A 21,846-nucleotide genomic window follows, 5' to 3' on the forward strand; every position below is an offset into this window, starting at 1 on the left:
AGTGCCATGTTTTGCCTTTATGCCTAGTGCAGATGTGTTGTTCTTATGTGTGAGTGGACGTTTCTTGCGGGGAGGGCTTCTGTTCTCTTTCTCCGATGCAGAACCCTGATCCTCATCTGAGTTAACCTCTGCCATAGCACATCTTTATTTGAAAACAGCAGTATCAGATCGGGGTGAGCATGAATATGACTGAGAGAATAAAACTGAATAAAAAAAAAAAACACTAACCTTTACAAGTACAGTGGAACCTCGATTCACGGCCATAATTCGTTCCAAAACTCTAGTCGTAAACCGATTTGGTCATGACCCAAAGCAATTTCCCCCATAGGATTGTATGTAAATATAATTAATCCGTTCCAGACCGTACAAACTGTATGTAAATATATATTTTTTTTAGTTTTTAAGCACAAATATAGTTAATTATACCATAGAATTCACAGGGTAATAGTAAACTAAATGTAAAAACATTGAATAACAGAGAAAACTAACACTGCAATAGTTTGCGCTATAGCGCTAAGAACCGCTCGCTAAAAACACTTTTTGTAATGAGTTTTAAGCACAGGGAAAAAAATGAACATTTGAAAAATCTGTAATTTAATAAACCACCAAGAAAAGTAACATTGCAACTATTGTAGCCGCTTTGCGTAAGGTGAAGTCAGGCACGGGTAAGACGCGTGTCAAAGAAATCTCTCAGTCCAAAAGTTCGTTTTTAAAAATATTTAGTGAAAGTTAAAGGCAAATAATCCCTACAAGAATAAAAAGAAAAATAGTTACACACAAAGAATAAAGGCAAAAAAAGGGAAAAATGTATCTTCTATAAACTTAGTTTTTCTTATGAAGCTTTGGTTACTTCTGTACTTAAAGGTTATTTACTTCTTCTTCTGTATGCTTTAAACATACGGTTCAAAACTTAGATCTTTTAATTTACAAGTTACTTTACACTCAAAAGACCCTTAGGCCGTTGGCACTTAGATATGCGCCAAGCTCAGTTCTATGCGTAAGCACGAACGCGAGCATAAAAAGAATTCTTTCAAGGACACGGTTAAAAAACCGTATGCCTCTATACCTTACACAAGGTAAGGCTAAACACTTACTAAAGAACATTGTTTACTCAAAAACTGTTAAGAGATGACAGGAAAATACCAACTCAATTCTATTTACGGGGGTTTTAGGAACCTCCCATATTTTATGCATTATCATCTAGTAAATATTCATACATTTTATAGAACTAGGAAAATGGCTCTTACAGCAACAATGCACGCTACGAACCGATCGCCGTAAACAAAAATGAAAACAAAAATAAGCCCAGTGCATTCTTTAACTGCCTTCTCTACCTTATGCGTCCATGTGTGCATGTGTCTCTCTCTCTCGCGCGCGCCTGTGTGTGTGTGTGTCTCTCTCTCACGAGCCTTTATGTGTGTTTCTCTCTCCCACGCTTGTGTGTGTCTCTCTCGCGCACCTGTGTGTGTGTGTGTCTCTCTCGCATGCCTATGTGTGTGTGTGTGTCTCTCTCGCATGCCTGTGTGTGTCTCTCTCTCTCTCTCTCGTGCGTCTGTGTGTGTGTCTTTCTCTCTCGTGCCTGTATATGTGTATATCGCGCTCTCTCTCTCTCGACTTGCTTGCTGCACAGGTAATGCACAGGGAGAGACTGAACACGTACAAACCGAAAGGGAAACTGACTTGTTTGCATACCGAGTGTGTGGTCATGAACAGAGGCAAAAGTTTGGCGAACTTTTTGGTCGTAAACCGATTTGTACGTGAACCGAGACGTTCACGAACCGAGGTTCCACTGTACCATAAATTTACACCAGTTGATACAGGCTCAGATCAAATGTATGTTTTTTATAATAATAACAATAAGAGCAGCTCACTACTGAAAACGGTAATTTTGGGAAGCACCCAGAATTGAACCACGACCTCTTGATTATGAGTCAGCAGTTCGTACCACGGCGCCACACAAGCAGTTTTGTCAGCATCCTTTCCTAAATCAATATCTTTTTCTTTGGTTATATTCTTGAATAAAAGTGCACTTGTTTTTTTATACGTGTAAGTTTTGTAAAGTGTGTATTTGATATTTGCATCTCATTTTTCCTATCATCCTACATTTACATTGATTGTTGTAGACATGGAACATACATGAAATGCATGTGTTCCAAATAATGATATATTATTTACACTAAACAATTCCAGGCACCTCACACCGAAATGAAGAGCCTTGAGCTGGGAGAACATTTTACCCGAGTTGAGCTGCTGCAGTGGGGGGATGGGATAGCAAGCGGCTTGCTGCTTGTGCTGATTGACACATTTACAAAAGAAAAGACACTAATGGAGAGGGGTGAAGGAATTTAAGATGGCCCAGCATTACAAGTTTTTCATAGGTTTCAGGGATTCTAGTGTTAATTTTTTGTACCTCTGAAATCTTTTACAGTTAACATCACAGCCCCCACTGTCACTGTTGGATTAAGCAATGATTCTTTGACTCAACATGCAACCCATAAAGAGTGAAATTACTAACACATTTAAAGCACATGGGCAACCATAATTTGGCTTTCAGTAATCAGTGTATCTACACAATTTAAACCTCTAATTGTTTTTTCAACCTGTTTTCCTTTTTTGGAGTCTCACCATTGCTTTTTATATTTTTGATATTGTACATATTTCATATTTTTCTTGATGAACAACAACTTTGTTAACTTTGGGTATTAGCTGGCATTCCTCCTTTATTTTGGCCTTTATGTTACTTTTTTTTCGCCAAACACCGTATCTGAAATATGATGTGACAACGTGCACTCAGCTTTATACTCATTACTGGCAAGCCTGTCAAAAACCTTTTTTGAGTTTCACATTTTACTGCTGAAAGGTGAAACGTTGAATAAACTCCATTGAATAAATAATCTCCATCTGAATTGTTCTCATTTACTTACTTTGTGCTCTGTAAACGCTGTGCTGCTGTGTCATATAAAATATATATATATATATATATATATATATATATATATATATACAGTTTATAATAGAAAGGACAACACATCAACAAAGAGTTGGGGAGCCACTGAAAAATATATATAAATATATGGGTGTGTGCCTATATCCATCCATCCATTATCCAACCCACTATATCCTAACTACAGTGTCATGGGGGTCTGCTGGAGCCAATCCCAGCCAACACAGGACATAAGGCAGGAAACAAACCCTGGGCAGGGCGCCAGCCTACTGCAGGGCACACACGCAATGGACAATTTAGAATCAGCAATGCACTTAGCCTGCATGTCTTTGGACTGTGGGAGGAAACCAGAGCACCCAGACTAAACCCACACTGACACAGGGAGAATATGCAAACTCCACGCAGGGAGGACCCAGGAAGCGAACCTGGGTTTCCTAACTGCGAGGCAGCAGCACTACCCACTGCCCATGTGCCTATATATAGTATATATATACTGTATATATATTAGCAAGATACTGGCCTGGAAAGGTACTGGCAGGGGAAGCAAAGGCAAACAAACTTTTTATAAGCTAGAGGAGCATCCACGATGGCAACAATATGGATAAGCATCTTTTAGGGGAAGCTATACTCCCCCACTACTTTAAGCTCCCATTAGCAGATCCACAGGCAATACAAGGAGTGTTCTCCATTGAAGAAAGTAATTTCTCCTAAATTTCTTTTTGCCTGGAAAGTAATAACTCCAAAGGGCACAAAAATATTAAAAAAGCATAGGGAGGTTAGACATGCAGTATTTCCACTATCCTTGAAGTGTTCTCTAAAAGAGTTGGGGTCAAGTTGCAGCTGGGGAAAAGATGGCCTAGCTGTTTAACAAATATTAGGCCTGAAAAATGCTGGGAGACCTTAGGTTGCCAGGTGGAACTCAGTAATTTAGGCCACTGCACTTTGATGGAGGCAATAAATACCCCAAAATGGTGCAAGGAATTGATTTGGAAGTAGTTCTGGCAGGGGGTATTAAGCCACTTTTCTACCACTACATTGGTGACCCTTGATCTAGGAGTTGAGACAGTGGCAAAGTCTTAATCTGGCAGGAAGGTGGTGTGATGAGTCACCGAGAGAGAAAGAAAATATTAAAGATGTTAAGATGTCATTGTAGATGGTGGAATATTGGATGAGTTCATCCATCTTGTAGACAGATCTTTGGAAAGGTATCCGTTTAGCCAAGGGGTTATTTTATGTCTGTGGCATATTTTATAGTTTTCCACATGCACCTTTCTTTTTCTTAATGTACAGTATGTAAATAAATCAACCATTCTGATGACATTCTTTTATTTATTTATTTTTTTTGGCATTTAACCTTTAACCTCATACTGTCGTAATTGAGTGTTGGCTTTATATTATTATTCAGCCATTCATTATAACCATGGAGATATAAAACATATACCTTGTTTGGCATAAGAATTATCCATGAAACACTCTAAAAATTATTATAAACATAATATCCATATCCATTCAAGTTAAAAAATAAACAAGTGATGTAAAAAGAATTCATCTAGCCGATATTAATATGTGGATGTGCTGATACATTTTTTGTTGTTTTTATTTCACAATTTTTCATTAATCTGTAACATTTATTTGAATGATTTGAAATTTCAATCTTCTTTTCTTTAACAATCTTACTTTCTGCATTTCTCTTGATATACAGTACAGTAGCTGCCTACCTTATCTCTTTCGAATAATCAATTAATGTGACAAATGAACAAAACACACACATGACCTAGCAAAAATTGGAAACAATATTTGAAAGAAATTTACCAAGGAACCAATAGCTTTATTGACTTATACTTATCTATATTAGAACCATAAATCTATTAGATTTGCATGAATGTGGAGTCCATCCCAGCAGTATAAATCAGGAACCAATACTACATGGTGGTAATACTACATGTAATGGTGGTATACAGTATATGCGCATCAATACACCCACCCAAGCCAAATTGATTTTACTGATCAGTTTTTGATTGTGTCTTTGTACTGTGGTAGGAACTTGGAGCCTTAAAAGTACATTAAGGTGTAGTATAATTCTGTTTGAATTAAGCTTTTTAAGAGATTCTTCTGATCTTCTAAAATTTTATATTATGTTGTGTGGATTAATTTGTAAAGTTAATTAAATATTTTAGGTGCTTGCACCTAAACCTTTTTCCTATATAAATATTTCTTATATAAATTCAGCCCTTTCTTTCTTATTCCATTTCTCATTACCTCTTGCTCATTAAAACCACTGTCAGGTAGTCCTTTATCCACTTCCGTGTACATATAAAGCAGTATGAATGTACAATACAACTAATAGTCAGTACTGACGTTTTCTGTCATAGTTTTCTTTAAGGATTTCATCCAATGGTTATACATTTAATTGTGGATATTTCGTATCCAGTTATTTCTTTTTAATTAAACTCTTTATTCAGGTTAGGGCAAACACAGAATTTAAGCTAGACTTGAGGAACTCTGATTACTCAGAGTTATAGAATGTTACTGTTTTGATACAGATTTGCTCTTAATCATTTAATGCTATCTTTAATTAAAATAATCATTAGCTTATTTAATTTAAACATCACTCCTTCTCCAATATTGGCTGATGTTGGAAACACAGCATAATACTACAGTTTGCACAGCACGAAGCAAGCAGTTAACAGAACGAGCACAGCAGAAGACTTAGGGGCTTCTAATTGACACAGATATGTAGCATTTTAGACTACTCCAGAGGGCAATTTAACTTGTGTGAATAAATTAGCTGATTAGTTGAAATTCAAAAGAATTATTTAGTCATGAAACTGTACATTAATTTAAATCCAATATAGACTTTCAGGGTCATTAATTACTTTTCACTCTTCTTCCTTATTTCCTCAGTTATTGCAAATATTAAACACTGAAAATATTTGATATATTGATATAGGGAACCAGTGTGTACAAATAAACATTTTTAATACTTAACTTGTTTAATGAGCAAGTTGTACAACATCAACTGGCACTTTGTGAAAAAATAATCACCCTAATACACTTAAGAATTGTTCGAAACATGTGCTCTGCTGGACAGATAGTTCATTATCCAGGACACTGTACACTCATCCATCTGTATATTCTGGAGGTTACCCTTTAATATGGATGGTTGGATACTACTGGAGGCACAGGAAAAATCCAAAAAGTATAATCTCCACAATTCTGCCAGCTTTGTCCAGATGGGAATAAGCCTTATGGAGTAGACAGACAATTGCATTTTACACTCCAATATTTTTCCAATAGGCAAACTGTAGTGGGTCCAGGTTGTCTTTCACATGAAGACTCATACAGTCCAGGACTAGCCTCTCAAAACAAAATTCTCAAAAGTTCAAAAAGCAAGTTGCCAAAATAGTCAATCCAAGGTGAACACTATCGAAGGGCTTAAATCCAGAATGTAAGTAAATAATCTAATCTGCAAAAAAAAACCAAAAAAAAAACCATAAAACCCAAAGAAACAGCAATACTCAATATTTTACAAGCTCAATGATCTTCTTCTTTCTAATCTATAATAATAAAAGGCAAAGCCCTCACTCACTCACTCACTCACTCACTCACTCATCACTAATTCTCCAACTTCCCATGTAGGTAGAAAGCTGAAATTTGGCAGGGTTATTCCTTACAGCTTACTTACAAAAGTTAAGCAGGTTTCATTTTGAAATTCTACGTGTAACGGTCATAACGGTCGATAACGTTCGACGACGTCCGCCATGTTGAACTTTCTTATTTATGGCCCCATCTTCACGAAATTTGGTAGGCGTCTTCCCTGCGCTAACCGAAACTGATGTACTTACTTATTTCGATGGTATGACAGTGGCCGCCATATTGAATTTTCCAAACGTCACTAATTCTCCAACTTCCCGTGTAGGTAGAAGGCTGAAATTTGGCAGGCCCATTCCTTACAGCTTACTTACAAAAGTTAAGCAGGTTTCATTTTGAAATTCAACGCATAACAGTCATAACGGTCAACAACGTCCGCCATATTGAACTTTCTTATTCATGGCCCCATCTTCACGAAATTTGGTAGGCGGCTTCCCTGCGCTAACCGAAACCAATGTACATACTTATTTCGGTGGTATGATGCCACTGTCAGCCACCATATTAAACTTTCCAACGTCACTAATTCTCCAACTTCCCGTGTAGGTAGAAGGCTGAAATTTGGTACTTATTTCGGTGATATGATGCCACTGTCGGCTGCCATATTGAACTTTTAACGGAAACCGATGTCCATACTTATTTCATTAGTATGACACCACTGTCGGCCTCCATATTGAACTTTCCACCGTCACTAATTCTAAAACTTCCCGTGTAGGTAGAAGGCTGAAATTTGGCAGGCTCATTCCTTACAGCTTACTTACAACAGTTAAGCAGGTTTCATTTCGAAATTCTACGTGTAACGGTCATAACGGTCAACAACGTCCGCCATGTTGAACTTTCTTATTTACGGCCCCATCTTCACGAAATTTGGTAGGTGGCTTCCCTGAGCTAACCGAAACAAATGCATATACTTATTTCGGTGGTATGATGCCACTGTCAGCCGAGATATTGAACTTTCCAACATCACTAATTCTCCAACTTCACATGTAGGTAGAAGGCTGAAATTTGGCAGGCTCATTCCTTACAGCTTACTTACAAAAGTTAAGCAGGTTTTTTATTTCGAAATTCTATGCGTAATGGTCATAACGCTCAACAACGTCTGCCATGTTGAACTTTCTTATTTATGGCCCCATCTTCTCGAAATTTGGTAGGCGGCTTCCCTGCACTAACCGAAACCAATGTACGTACTTATTTCGGTGGTATGATGCCACTGTCGGCCGCCATATTGAACTTTTCAACAGTCTTTGTTACTTATGGGCCCATCTTCAAGTTATTTGGTACACGGGTTCCCAACGCTAACTGAATCCTACTTACGTACATATATACGTCCATAGCCTGCACCTCGGTCACGCGTGAGGTGGCGTTGTGTCCCCCATCCCAACGCCTCCCACGTTGTTGGCTGGCTACCTGCCTATATAAGACTGTCCGTCGCTCCGGTCTCTACATTCCCTTCCTTGCTTCGCCACGGGATTCACCTCTCCCTACTGATAACTACAGCCCTAATTTGTTTAATCCACGGCTTCTCCGTTGTTTTATTGTTTGTTTATTACAATTATAGGTATTGTATAGGTATTTTACAATTACTTTACATTGCTCAGGTACCCATTTCCTTTATCATTCCAACCCCATTACCATGTCTATCGAGATGATCACCATCGATCAAAGAACTGTCACTTACCGAGTGGTTTCCATGCCCGGAGATACCACCTACCTTTTCCATTCTCTTTGTTACATATTGCACGGCCATATCAGGCTCACTCTTGATATCCGGAGGAAGATTCTGTCTTATGTATTGAATGACTGGGACAGGTTCAAGGTGTGGACTGATTACGGTACAGGAGATAATTATACTACACAGGAGCACTAGAAGAGTGAAATGCTTAAGCCCTTCACCTGTGGTTCTGCATGTGAGTTGATGGCTGCCGCTGAATTGTTCGGTTGTCGCTTTCAAGTGTACCAAAATGGCCAAATAGTTTACACCTTTCGACAACCGCCAATGCCTCTTAAACATCTTAGATTCACAGGTGATGATTTCAGTAGTGGACACTTCGTTGTTTATGAATGTTTAAACTCTCAAAAGCTGGATGTGATTTTATCAATGAAACCGGTTGTGTGCTTACAACACTTGACAGATGCCAAATGTCACTTCAACACAACAAATCCTGCAAATACTGTCGTAATTGAAACAAACCATGAAACTCAAATCGATTATGACAGCAGCAATCCAAGATGTGACATTTGAGACAAGATTACTGTTCACATGGCCAACTGTAAGTTACATGCTAAAGAGTAAGCTCAGCGCACAGCTTGGTCATGTTACAACCGGAGGGCCGAACTGACAACATTGTATACAAAGAGATCCGTAACAAATAATTATTGGCATATTTTCCCTCAGTTTAAAAAGGTTTAATTTTCTTCTTAATAAAAATTTTAATGCAGTACTTCGCCGCTGCGAAGCGCGGGTATTTTGCTAGTTGCAATATAAAGCCAGAGGGCGGATACAGCAGCATCCATGGGTTTCGCTCACAAAGTACAAAGAATGGCAACAAAAAACAAATAATAAACAAAACTAACAGAAACACCATAAAATTCATGAAAATGATGATTAAAAATGAACAAAGACAAGAATAAAAAAAAAATAAAAAAACAGTCAATTCTCATTATCCACAGGGGTTCATGAAAAACCCTGCAGATACAGAAAGCACAGATACTGAAGCATTGATCTTATGACAAAAATGGGATTAGGGTAAAACACTGGCTCTGGAGGAGGACTGGCAGGGGGAAAACGGAGCTGGGCAGACACACTAGCCCTCCACTCTCGCCCCTGTAGGCTTGGTAATGGTTGTTTCACAGGTTCACTTGCGGAAACTTTGTTATGAGTTTTACTTTTCCTACAGTCAAGTTTGATTATCTTCTCGGTGCTTGTCCAGAGGCCATGAGCGACCACAGCTGGACTGATCCGAGGAACTCACTAAACTACCAGTCAGTAGAAGCAATGGGTGATATGTACAAAGGGCAGGGACTTAATCAGTGCAAACTTATGACCTACACTTACTGACAATTCTTGCTCATGAGGAGTAATTGCAAGTCCCAGTCCCCATCACAAATGGAGTTTAATGGCTTACCCACACCTCTCAGCACCCGGTAGACACAACTTAATCCATTCAGTATAGCACAGTTCTGGACTTCTAAGGATATCAAGGACCTGTTCTTGTTGAATCTCACATGTCACTAATGCATGATATGTCTGTCTGACTTTTTTTCTGCTGTGCATGACCACGAGTAGGTGAGATTAGACCCCAGGTAAGAGAAATTGGTTACAGTTTTCTAATAGTGAATAGGCTAATTCTCAGGAACGGAATCCACAGTGAGGATTTACTGGAAAAATCTCTGGCTGCAACACAACACTAGTGTTCACAATATGTAAACATTAAAATCAAACAACACCCATCTAATGCATATAACCTTAAAATATTAGGCAGCACTCTTACTTAAGGGCCTACTGTTTGTAAAGAAAAGTAAATAAAATGTTGAAATTCTTTTTGATAGCCAATTCCTTTTTATGATATTTTAACCTTTCAAAGATCATAGATTGTAAAGTAAAACCTAGTTCAGTCTCATATATTTTGAATTTCCCAGATGAGCTTAATGACTTCTACATCCGCTTTCATTGTGATAACAAGTAAACCACCAGTAGATTGCCTGCAGCATCCATCACATAAATCTTTTTTGTCTATTTCGATAAATGGTATAAGGAGCAGTTAATGCCTATAAGACATCTGCTATTTCATGTTTTGTTAACTAAGGTCATAAATAAAGTCTTTAATTTATTACTGAAAGAAAGAATTCTGTCTATGTATGCTTTGTGCGAGTCTTTTTGATGTCATTATATTATTATCACTATTCAGAGGAAAGATACAAGTGAAAATTATATTGTGCTATTTACATGTGGCAGTTTACTTGAACTTTTTGAACATTTCTTTGATACAAACATAGTACTGTAGTATTACTATAAGATTGTTTTTGGCATTAAGTTAATAATTACACTTGTTGTATTTAATGCCTACCATTGAAGTATTCATCTTGAACATACTGAATAAAGCAATTATAATGAATAACTCAACCTTTAACAGTGGATATTATATACATTTTTACAAATATTTTAGAAATTTGTTGATAAACTTCTAAAACAAAGTATGAGTTACTTGTGCATGTAAATATTCTACATCTGAATGTGTCTTGTTTGAGTAGCTCATCACATTTTTATTTTATTTCTTGAATGTCAATTAAAAGTGCAACATTTTTTAATTAAGTATTCTACTTAACAGCAGTGTTAATTATAACAAAACAAGTGGTGTATTTTTTCTTTAAACCATTCTTATAAATCTATACCAATCAATAAATTCAGAATATTTTAAGAAGGTTTATTTTAGCTGATACTATATTGGGGGTGGGGGGGCTAGCCAGTGAAACATTAACGTTGCTAGTCCCTATATGACACCAATAAGCCTTAGCAGAAAGATGCCACAACTTTGTGATGGAGACTTAGCAACCCAGGAACATTTATTGGTATGAACCTTTAAGGAACAGACACATGAAGTAAAACAATAGGCTTGTAGAAAAACAAGAGACCAACAAAAGGTACCGTAGCCTGGTGGATTCATAGAAAAGCCCCAAAACTATAAAATAAAATTCAGTACAGATTCAGAATATCAAAGATGATATGATTTATGAAAAAGCTTTTCTGATAATGTATTTAGATGGCAAGTGAAGATGTAGGGGAGGAAAGTTTGGGAGATATGGGTGAACTGTACTTTTAAATGGACAGTTCAATTCAATTTTATAAAAATGCCTTTCCACTTATTAGCCCAGTGCCCTATACATTATGAACCCTAAATATTTTTATAATATAACACAAAATTATATGCAAAAAAAACCAAAACTCACAAACCTCATATAAATATACCATTCAATATGTAAATAGAAACATACAAATATATATGTTTACTTGCAAATTACATTAGGACGTGAATGCCAATCAATAAATAGCAACACAAATATATAAAAACAAATTAGTATATTTATGACTGTCTATAGTGCTCAGTGTGCCAACCTACAAACTGAAATATCTGACCAAGGTAAACAATGTCAACTCAAAAGGCTAACAGATGCATAGATTAATTCTAATTAATTTTCATTTTATTTGTGCATACAGTCCTTTCTTCCCAAATACAATACATTTCAGGGATTCACTCCAAATGTCTGACATCTGTAACAGAAAAGAGACCAGATGAACTGCAAAAATGAATTTTCTCACTGAGTACTTCTATTTACTCTGCCACAATTTAATGGATTTCTGCTTCATTTTATCACTGCCAGCTTTCAGTTAGGTTTCAGGAAATTATTTTCAGAAAGTGAATGTTGGACGTCTGGTTTTCATGCCACTGATAGTTTTAAAGAGCTTATTTTTTCAAAACATACATAAATATAAGCAGTTAAGGTTACTCTTGGTGAACTTGGCTCTCAAAACCTATTTCATCAATTCCATATAAATAAGTTCTGAAAAAAAATCTGTTATTAACCGTTGTAGCATAAAAGACATTATGTGCCGTTTAATACTCTTCAAAATGACTCACCCCAATGTCTTATTTCTGTAACCTTGTTTTTAATTTTAATCTTTTCAATAAACACATAATTAATTATATAATAACTTATAGTTTGTTCATGAATAAAGCAAAATGCCAAAGCATGAATACATTGGAACCATGCTTGATAATTTTATTTGATATTTATTCTTCATCATAGTATTTTTCCTATGCACAACCTTTGGGAAAATCAAAGAAGCCTTCTTAGCTTAATCCTAGCTGAAAAAGACTATAGATTTCTTGCAATAAAACTAGGATTTTTTTGTATATTCAAATGAGTTTGGATTAATTCTGAAATATGCATTCTGGTGTGTTATATTCAGCTCCACTTTCATGCATTTCTCAGCTGAAATCATACACCATAACCAAGAGACGTTTTGCTATTTTAATCAAAAATATGTCTGCAATCACTTGTGGATGTATTAATTATAGCCCTTACTGCAAGTCATGTGTCTGGAACCTAGAGATGCACCCTTTTTATTTATTCATGCACAATTAGAGACATGGAAGCAAAGCTCTAAGTTAAAAATGGTTAGTCATTCACAAGCAATACTTGGCTTAACGAAAGGGGAAACAGTCTTGGTTCAGGTCAAAGAGATCAAATAAAAAAGTCTATAGTTGGTGTACTTCTAGGACATTATAATTATCTTGATTTAATAGGCAACATGTTTAGATATTGGTCTATACATGCTGGTAAGTATTGGTAGTAGGTAAGGTAGAACAGACAGTTAAAATTTCACCTATAAGTCATTTGCTAAGAGTATTTCCCTAAGATACCTCACAACCAACATCACACATTACTAAGAATCATACAGGATGAAGCAAGGATAACATTGAGATAATAATTCTTTAAGTTTAGATGTATTGTTATATGTACATACTAAAATAAGACATATACTTTTATGTCTCTCAAAGACTAGTAAAACTATTAGAATTATAAAAATGAATACATGAATAAAATGCACATTAAATAAAACAAGAGATATCATTACATATCAGGTTGTGTGTTCACTTGATATAATTGGCTGGTTCAGTTACAGAGAAAACAAGCTTTCACACAGATACCAGTTTAACAAGCGCAGAATCAGCTCTGTCTTTGCACAAATCTTATACTTCACAGTAATAAAAACTTTTAGAAGTGATTGATGGCGTGATTCAGTCAGCTTTACCCATCTGAGATGCTTGACTTGTGCATACCACAGATTCACCCTTCTGCAGTGGGACAGCTCTCTATAGGAAGTCTTTGAATTCTTTTAATTTCAGAAAGACATAAGTGGACTAAGTTTGACTTTTGTTTTGAAAGGCTCCAAGTTCAAGAATAAAGATAATACTTAAAGAAGTTTTTTAAGTTTTATTTGTGCACCTCTTGTGAAGATAGGTGACAATTGATACCAGAAATGGGGTTGCATAAATGGATAACGACTGATTGATTGAACTATATTTCTGTCTTCCTCTGAAATCTCCTTCCACACTATGAATTGGGACACATATGATAAACAGCTTCTGTATTTTTCTTAAGAAGCTTTTTTGTCTGTATCTCTCCTGCCTTTTAGTTGAGTCACTCGAGTATGAGTATAGATGCCCATTTTTTCAGTTATGTGAAAAGCACACGGCAACACAATCATACCTGCCATTCCACTCACTAAAGGCATAATAGTTAGATATTATTAACACAGCACTGAACTGTGCCTTAGCATCATAACATATTGATAACCAAGCAAGTAAATCAGCACACTTTCTTTCACTAAACTGAGTGGCATGCATTATAAAGAGCATACAGCAAAGTTAGTGGAAACAGTGTTTTTTCAGACATGTGTTTGTGTGTTCATGCCTTTCATGAAGAAGGACCCCTAATATTGCCTAATATTGTGTAGGACCTCCTCATGCTGCCAAAACAGCTAGACTAGCTGAGGCATGGACTCCTCAATAACTCTAATGTGTCCAGTGGTATCTGGCACCAATGTGTTAGCACCAGATCTTTTAAGTCCTGCAAGGTGGGTTTTTTCCAACACATCCAACAGATGCTCAATCAGATTGGAATCTGAGGAATTTGGAAGCCAAGGTAACACATTGAACATCTTTGTTATGTTCCTCAAACCATTCCTGAACAATTTTTGCAATGTGGTGTGGCGCATTAACCTGCTGAAAGAGGCCACTGCCATCAGGGAATACCATTGCCATGAAGGGGTGTATGTGGCCTGCATAATCTTTAGGTAGGTGGTACATGTCAAAGTAACATCCACATGAATGCTGGGACCCAAGGTTTCCCAGCAGAACAATGCCAAGAGCATCATACTGCATCCACTGGCTTTCCTTCTTCCCATAGTGCATCCTGCTGCCATCTGTTTCCCAGGTAAAGGCACACATTCACTCGACTGTTCACATGATCTAAAAGAAAATGTGATTCATCAGACCAGGCCATCTTCTACTGTTCCTCCATGGTCCAGTTCTGATGCTCAGCTTATGTAACCTTTTTTCGGCGGTGGACAGAGGTTAACATGGGCACTCTGATTTGTGTGCGGCTAAACAGGCCAATGTGCATTAAGGTGTGATGAACTGTGTTTTTCTCTCATGGGAAGCATGAAATATTTCAGCAATTTGTGATATGGTAGCTCTTCTGTGGGATTGGACCAAAGCCTTCACTCCCTACGTGCATCAATGAGCCATGGGCACCAATGACCCTATTGCCGGTCCACCAGTTGTCTTTCTTTAGACCACTGCATACTCTCACCCCACAAGACCTACTGTTTTGAAGATACTCTCCAAATCCATCATAATTTGATCCTTGTCAAAGTTTCTCCAATTCTTGTGTTTGCCTATTCTTCCCGCTTCCAACACATCATCTTCAAGAACTGATTGTTCACTCTTTGACACGTGCCATTGTAAGGAGACAGTCATTGTTATTCACTTCACCTGTCAGTGGTTTTAATGTTGTGGCTGATGAGTGTATACTGTATAAAATTGTAAAGTATGAGAAATCTATTAAAGTGGTTTGCCATATTTTCTACATAACAAGTGACAGCTCTGCTTGAAAACTATTTTTTTTTACCTGTTGCTTTTTAATCACTATTAGCTTTCAGTGGCAACGTTTCTGTATATGATACTTGCCAATGAATTATATGTCTTCTGTTTTATCTTCTTCCATTCTGTTTTATAAAGCAGTTTGGTCCAGAGGTATTTATAGCTGAAATTATCCCATATTTAGCATCCAAAGCAAATCAAACCATCCATCCATCCATCCTCTTCCGCTTATCCGGTGTTGGGTCGCGGGGGCAGCAGCTTAAGCAGAGAGGCCCAGAATTCCCTCTCCCTGGCCACTTCTTCCAGCTCTTCCGGGAGAATACCAAGGCGTTCCCAGTCCCTCCAGCGTGTCCTGGGTCTTCTCCGGGGCCTCCTCCCGGTTGGACGTGCCCGGAACAGCTCACCAGGGAGGCGTCCAGGAGGCATCCTGATCAGATGCCCAAGCCACCTCATCTGACTCCTCTCGATGCGGAGGAGCAGCGGCTCTACTCTGAGTCCCTCCCAGATGAGGGGAGGAAACTCATTTCAGCCGCTTGTATTCGCAATCTCGTTCTTTCCGTCACTACTCATAGCTCATGACCATAGGTGAGGGTTGGAACGTAGATTGACGACAGACCGATGCAGAGCCCGCATCACTGCGGATGCCGCACCGATCCACCTGTCGATCTCACGTTCCATTCTTCCCTCACTCGTGAACAAGACCCCGAGATACTTGAACTCTTCCAGTTGTGGCAGGATCTCTCCCCCAACCCTGAGAGGGCACTCCACCCTTTTCCGGCTGAGGACCATGGTCTCGGATTTGAAGGTGCTGATTCTCATCCCAGCCGCTTCACACTCAGCTGCGAACCGATCCAGAGACAGCTGAAGATCACGGCCTGATGAAGCAAACAGGACAACATCATCTGCAAAAAGCAGTGACCCAATCCTGAGTCCACCAAACCGGACCCCTTCAACACCCTGGCTGCGCCTAGAAATTCTGTCCATAAAAGTTCTGAATAGAATCGGTGACAAAGGGCAGCCCTGGAGGAGTCCAACTCTCACTGGAAACGGGCTCGACTTACTGGCGTCAATGCGGACCAAACTCTGACACCGGTTGTACAGGGACCGAACAGCTCTTATCAGGGGGTCTGGTACCCCATACTCCCGGAGCACCCCCCACAAGGTTCCCCGAGGGACACGATCGAATGCCTTTTCCAAGTCCACAAGACACATGTAGACTGGTTGGGCAAACTCCCATGCACCCTTTAGGATTCTGCTAAGGATGTAGAGCTGGTCCACTATTCCGCGACCAAGACGAAAACCACACTGTTCCTCCTGAATCTGAGGTTCGACTATCTGACGGACCCTCCTCTTCAGAATCCCCGAATAGACTTTTCCAGGGAGGCTGAGGAGTGTGATCCCTCTGTAGTTGGAACACACCCTCCAGTCCCCCTTTTTAAAGAGGGGGACCACCACCCCAGTCTGCCAATCCAGAGGCACTGTCCCCGATGTCCATGCGATGTTGCAGAGACGTGTCAACCAAGACAGCCCTACAACATCCAGAGCCTTGAGGAACTCCGGGCGTATCTCATCCACCCCCGGGGCCCTGCCACCAAGGAGTTTTTTGACCACCTCGGTGACCTCAGTCCCAGAGATGGGAGAGCCCATCTCAGAGTCCCCAGGCTCTGCTTCCTCATTGGAAGGGATGTTAGTGGGATTGAGAAGGTCTTCGAAGTACTCCCCCCACCGACCCACAACGTCCCGAGTCCATATCCTCCCCAAACTCCTCCCATGCCCGAGTTTTTGCCTCAGCAACCACCGAAGCTGCATTCCGCTTGGCCTGTCGGTACCTATCAGCTGCCTCCAGAGACCTACAGGACAAAAAGGTCCTATAGGACTCCTTCTTCAGCTAGACGGCATCCCTCATCGCCGGTGTCCACCAATGGGTTCGGGGATTGCCGCCACGACTGGCACCGACCACCTTGCGGCCACAGCTCCGGTCAGCCACCTCAACAATAGAGGCATGGAACATGGCCCATTTGGACTCAATGTCCCCCACCTCCCTCAGGATGTGGTCGAAGTTCAGTTGAAGGTGGGAGTTGAAGCTACTTGTGACAGGGGACTCTGCCAGCCATTCCCAGCAGACCCTCACAACACGTTTGGGCCTACCAGGCCTGACCGGCATCTTCCCCCACCATCGGCGCCAACTCACCACCAGGTGGTGATCAGTTGACAGCTCCGCCCCTCTCTTCACCCGAGTGTCCAAGACATGTGGCCGCAAGTCTGATGACACGACCACAAAGTCGATCATCAAACTGAGGCCTAGGGTGTCCTGTTGCCAAGTGCACATATGAACACCCCTATGCTTGAACATGGTGTTCGTTATGGACAATCCATGACGAGCACAGAAGTCCAATAACAAAACACTGCTCGGGTTCAGATCGGGGGGGCATTCCTCCCAATCACGCCCTTCCAGGTCTCACTGTCATTGCCCACGTGAGCATTGAAGTCTCCCAGTAGAACGAGGGAGTCCCCAGAAGGTACGCCCTCTAGCACCCCCTCGAGGGACTCCAAAAAGGTTGGATACTCCAAACTGCTGTTCAGCGCATACGCACAAACAACAGTCAGGACCTTTCCCCCCACCCGAAGGCGGAGGGAGGCCACCCTCTCGTCCACCGGAGTAAACCCCAACGCACAGGCTCCAAGTCGGGGGGCAATAAGTATGCCCACACTTGCTCGCGCCTCTTACCGGGGGCAACTCCACAGTGGTAGAGAGTCCAGCCCTTCTCAAGGAGATTGGTTCCAGAGTCCAAGCTGTGCATCGAGGTGAGTCCGACTATATCTAGCCGGAACCTCTCGACCTCCCGCACTAGCTCAGGCTCCTTCCCCTTCAGAGAGGTGACATTCCATGTTCCAAGAGCCAGTTTCTGTAGCTGAGGATCAGACCACCAAGGTCCCCGCCTTCGGCCACCACCCAACTCACACTGCACCCAACCTCCTTGGCCCCTCCCATAGGTGGTGAGCCCATGGGGAGGAGGACCCACGTTACCTCTTCCAGCTGTGCCTGGCTGAGCCCCATGGGTGCAGGCCCGGCCACCAGGCGCTCGCCATCAAGCCCCACCTACAGGCCTGGCTCCAGAGGGGGGCCCCGGTGACCCGCGTCCGGGCAAGGGAAAACGTCTTCCAAAGTTTTCTTTCGTCATTGGAGGTTTGTTGAACCGCTCTTTGTCTCATCCCTCACCTAGGACCAGTTTGCCTTGGGTGGCCCTACCAGGAGCATAAAGCTCCAAATCAAACCATAATGCATAAAATATCATTGGGCTTCTCTTAATATAAGAGAATATATTTTGGTAGTGGTATATGTGTTATTATTTGTGCTTTATTTTAGATAGACTTTAAAGTATTAGATTAATTGTAACTTAATTTTGTTGTAGAATTTGAATTTAAAATTACAAAATGATGACAACAGTAGAATGTGCTTCCATCTGATTAAATTTTGCTTTATGACAAAGGGCAGTCAGAATGATTGCTTTTAGAGTGACAAAATCTGTAACATATTTTTTTTATTTTAAATATACACAATATTCATTTAAAAGAAATGTAAAACTATAGATGGCCTCCTCCAATTAGGCACCAAGCACTGGCAGAAATCTGACAGTGTAAGCAAAATTATTGCCCAAATCTGCAGAACTCGGTTTCCTCTCCCATTGACACAGTTTTATATTTCATTTATGTTATTACTTTATATTTTAAGAGAGGATGATTTTTTTGCAATTGTCACTTTTATGAATATGGATTTATTTTTCAAGTGATATTAGCACATTAGAACTTTTGCTGCCAACACAATATTTTCACCATCCAGCTAACCAGAGAAAAAAAATTGAACTATTGCTTAGTTGCTATACCTGTAATTCCATGAGCGGCAGAGATTAAGTTCCCTTAGTGCTACTTGTAATTTCTTTTAAAGGTCAAAGCCAGTAAATCTATAACTAAAGATTCTACTTCATGGGAGATCCATAACTCCTAAATAGAAGAATATTAAGACAATAATTTCCACCACCCCTGAAATACACATTATTTAACATGCGGATCAACTTGACATTAGGACCTTTACATTATTAGAGCATTTTGGCACTATACTTTATTTATATCCTGTAAAGAGCTGCATCTCAAATATTATCTTTCATCAAAAAATGTATTTTATTACATGTTTTATAAACTATGATCTATGTGATGATGTCTTGTGCTAAACACAATCAGTGAGCCGAACTTGTTCAACTAGGGCTAATTGGTGCGCATCTCTGTGTGTCACTGTAACTGACGGGGATTAGCCTGTTATGTTAAAAATTAAGGCTGAATGCTGGCAGATGGGGAACAGGAGGAACAGATGGAGTAGTAAGCAGGAAGAGAGCTCAAAGAGACAGGAGGACATAGTTAGAATGCAAAGGATGGTGTTGGTGTCCTGGATCACTGAAGCCATGACTCGAGAGCTGGGATTTGGACCTATTGATTTACTTATGAATGAACAATGAAGGGTTGATAGCTGAAATGTAAAAGGTTAGTTTGTAGTGGGATGCTATGGAGGCAATGTGGTGATGAAGCTGGGTGCGAAGTTGTTAGGTTCTTTGCCTAATATCCCACAGACAGCCCAAAAGATGGAAGGGCAGTGAAAGTGCTGAGGGCAGGACTGTTACGTGGCCACTTGTCTGGGAAAAAAAGAACTGTTTCTATTGCACTGACTTTTAAATATTCAACATACTGATGGTGATGCTTTATGCTGTTGTTAATCTGTTTGAGTGATTTTACCTTCTGGAACTTTATTTGTTGGTGATTTTAAAAAAACTTTTACTTATTTATTGTGCTGTACTTTTTCACTTAATAAATTTCACTGATTGGATACTGAGCAAGTGACTCGTTCTCTTCACTTGTCATAGGTTCATCTCGGTTTTGAACTATGAGCTGCTCCAGGAGAGTATGGTGCCCATTGGCTGCAGGTATGGGGCACTGCAATCTACTGTTCAAAATATACTCCGTAGACCCCTGTACTGTGAGGTTAGAATAAGGTCACTGCTCCTCTAGCATGTCATAAAAAGTTACTAAAGGAGGTTAGGGTTAAAAAAGGCATCTGACCATTAAAATGTCTGCTCTGAAAACAGAATCAGAATCACTTTTATTTGCCAATACTTGATTTACAGGAATTTGACTTGGTAGAAGGTTGTGGGATCAGTTGCATTTCAACTGCCTTAACACGCAAGACTTGTGTATGTCGTGGTAGTTTGAATGTACTTCCTTCTTTAGTGCAAGCATCTTTTTCCAGGATGGGACTTTCAAGTCTGTCTCAAACACTGAATTTCCACCTGTGTCGAGGACACCAGTTTTAAAGAAGATGCCCTTGAATTTTATTAAATCTGAGAGGACAGAAAAAGAGTTGTAATTGAAGAATTATTGAGTTTTTTTTTTTTTTTTCTTGAATTTCTCCAAACAAAGAACTGTTTACTTTATAATTTTATTTCTGTAGCTTAATACCAAGAATGCAAGTATGCAACTGAGAGGACGTGGTAGATATTTGTTGACTGGATGACCAACTACAAGCTCTGATAAGTAACCATCCAATTAATCAGGTTGCAATTCAGACCTATGAATGTATTACTCCGATGTTCACCCTGACAAGTAAGCAAACCAGCTGCCATAATGCAATGTTAGATGCTCAATTCCTATAAGGGGAAGCAGAAATGCATAGACCTGATGAGCCTAAATTAGGATAAAACATGTGTTGTGTACTCTTTGTATTATTTGGTAGGTACTGTATCATATATATTTAGTTAGCACTGAGTCCAAACCAAAGGCACAATGTCACTCAACACAGTCCTGGGATAAAAAAATGGTATTTTATTGCACCAAATACCTTTCAAGTGTGTTCAGCCAACAGGACCACAATTACACAACATGTGAAGGCACTTTCTCTCCATCTTCCCAACTCTGACTCCCTTAGGAAGTGCTTCCAGTGTCATAGCAGTGGTCATCTGGGACACTTCCAGGTCATACGGAAGCCATGGTAGTTTCCCCTTGCAAGCACCATCTAGAGGCACCCTGTCAAGGCTGCTCTTCCTCATTCCAGCTGGGACCAGCCTGGAGGGACACCGCTACCTATCATGTGGGGTAATGAACTGCTTGTTCATTTGTTATCTTTTATATACAGTATATGTGTACACTTTGAATATGGTCACTTCACCTGCATAGTTTAACTGAAATTGCTAGTTTCAGATAATAAAGTGTGTTTTGTTAGCACAAAATTTACAGGATGTCTTGCATCATCTGCTTCTTATTGCACTTCCAGCAATTGAATAACAAAATGTAAAATTCCCATTTTCAAGGCTGTAATGAAAAGCATTCCAAAGAGGCTTTTAAAATCAATATGGCAACATGTATTCAGCTAATGGGCAAATGCTCTGTCAACAACTGGCTTATCATCAGCAGTAAAACTAAATTGGAAATGAGTTAAGAACTACATTGGCTTTAATATATCTGGATTTAACATGTGAGGATAAATAAAAATAAGCATGAGATTTGTGAACCAGAACTTTATTTCTGGAAATTCTAAGCTATTCA

The sequence above is a fragment of the Polypterus senegalus genome, chromosome 5 (genome assembly GCF_016835505.1).
Source record: "Polypterus senegalus isolate Bchr_013 chromosome 5, ASM1683550v1, whole genome shotgun sequence".
In the NCBI taxonomy this organism is placed as follows: domain Eukaryota; kingdom Metazoa; phylum Chordata; class Cladistia; order Polypteriformes; family Polypteridae; genus Polypterus; species Polypterus senegalus.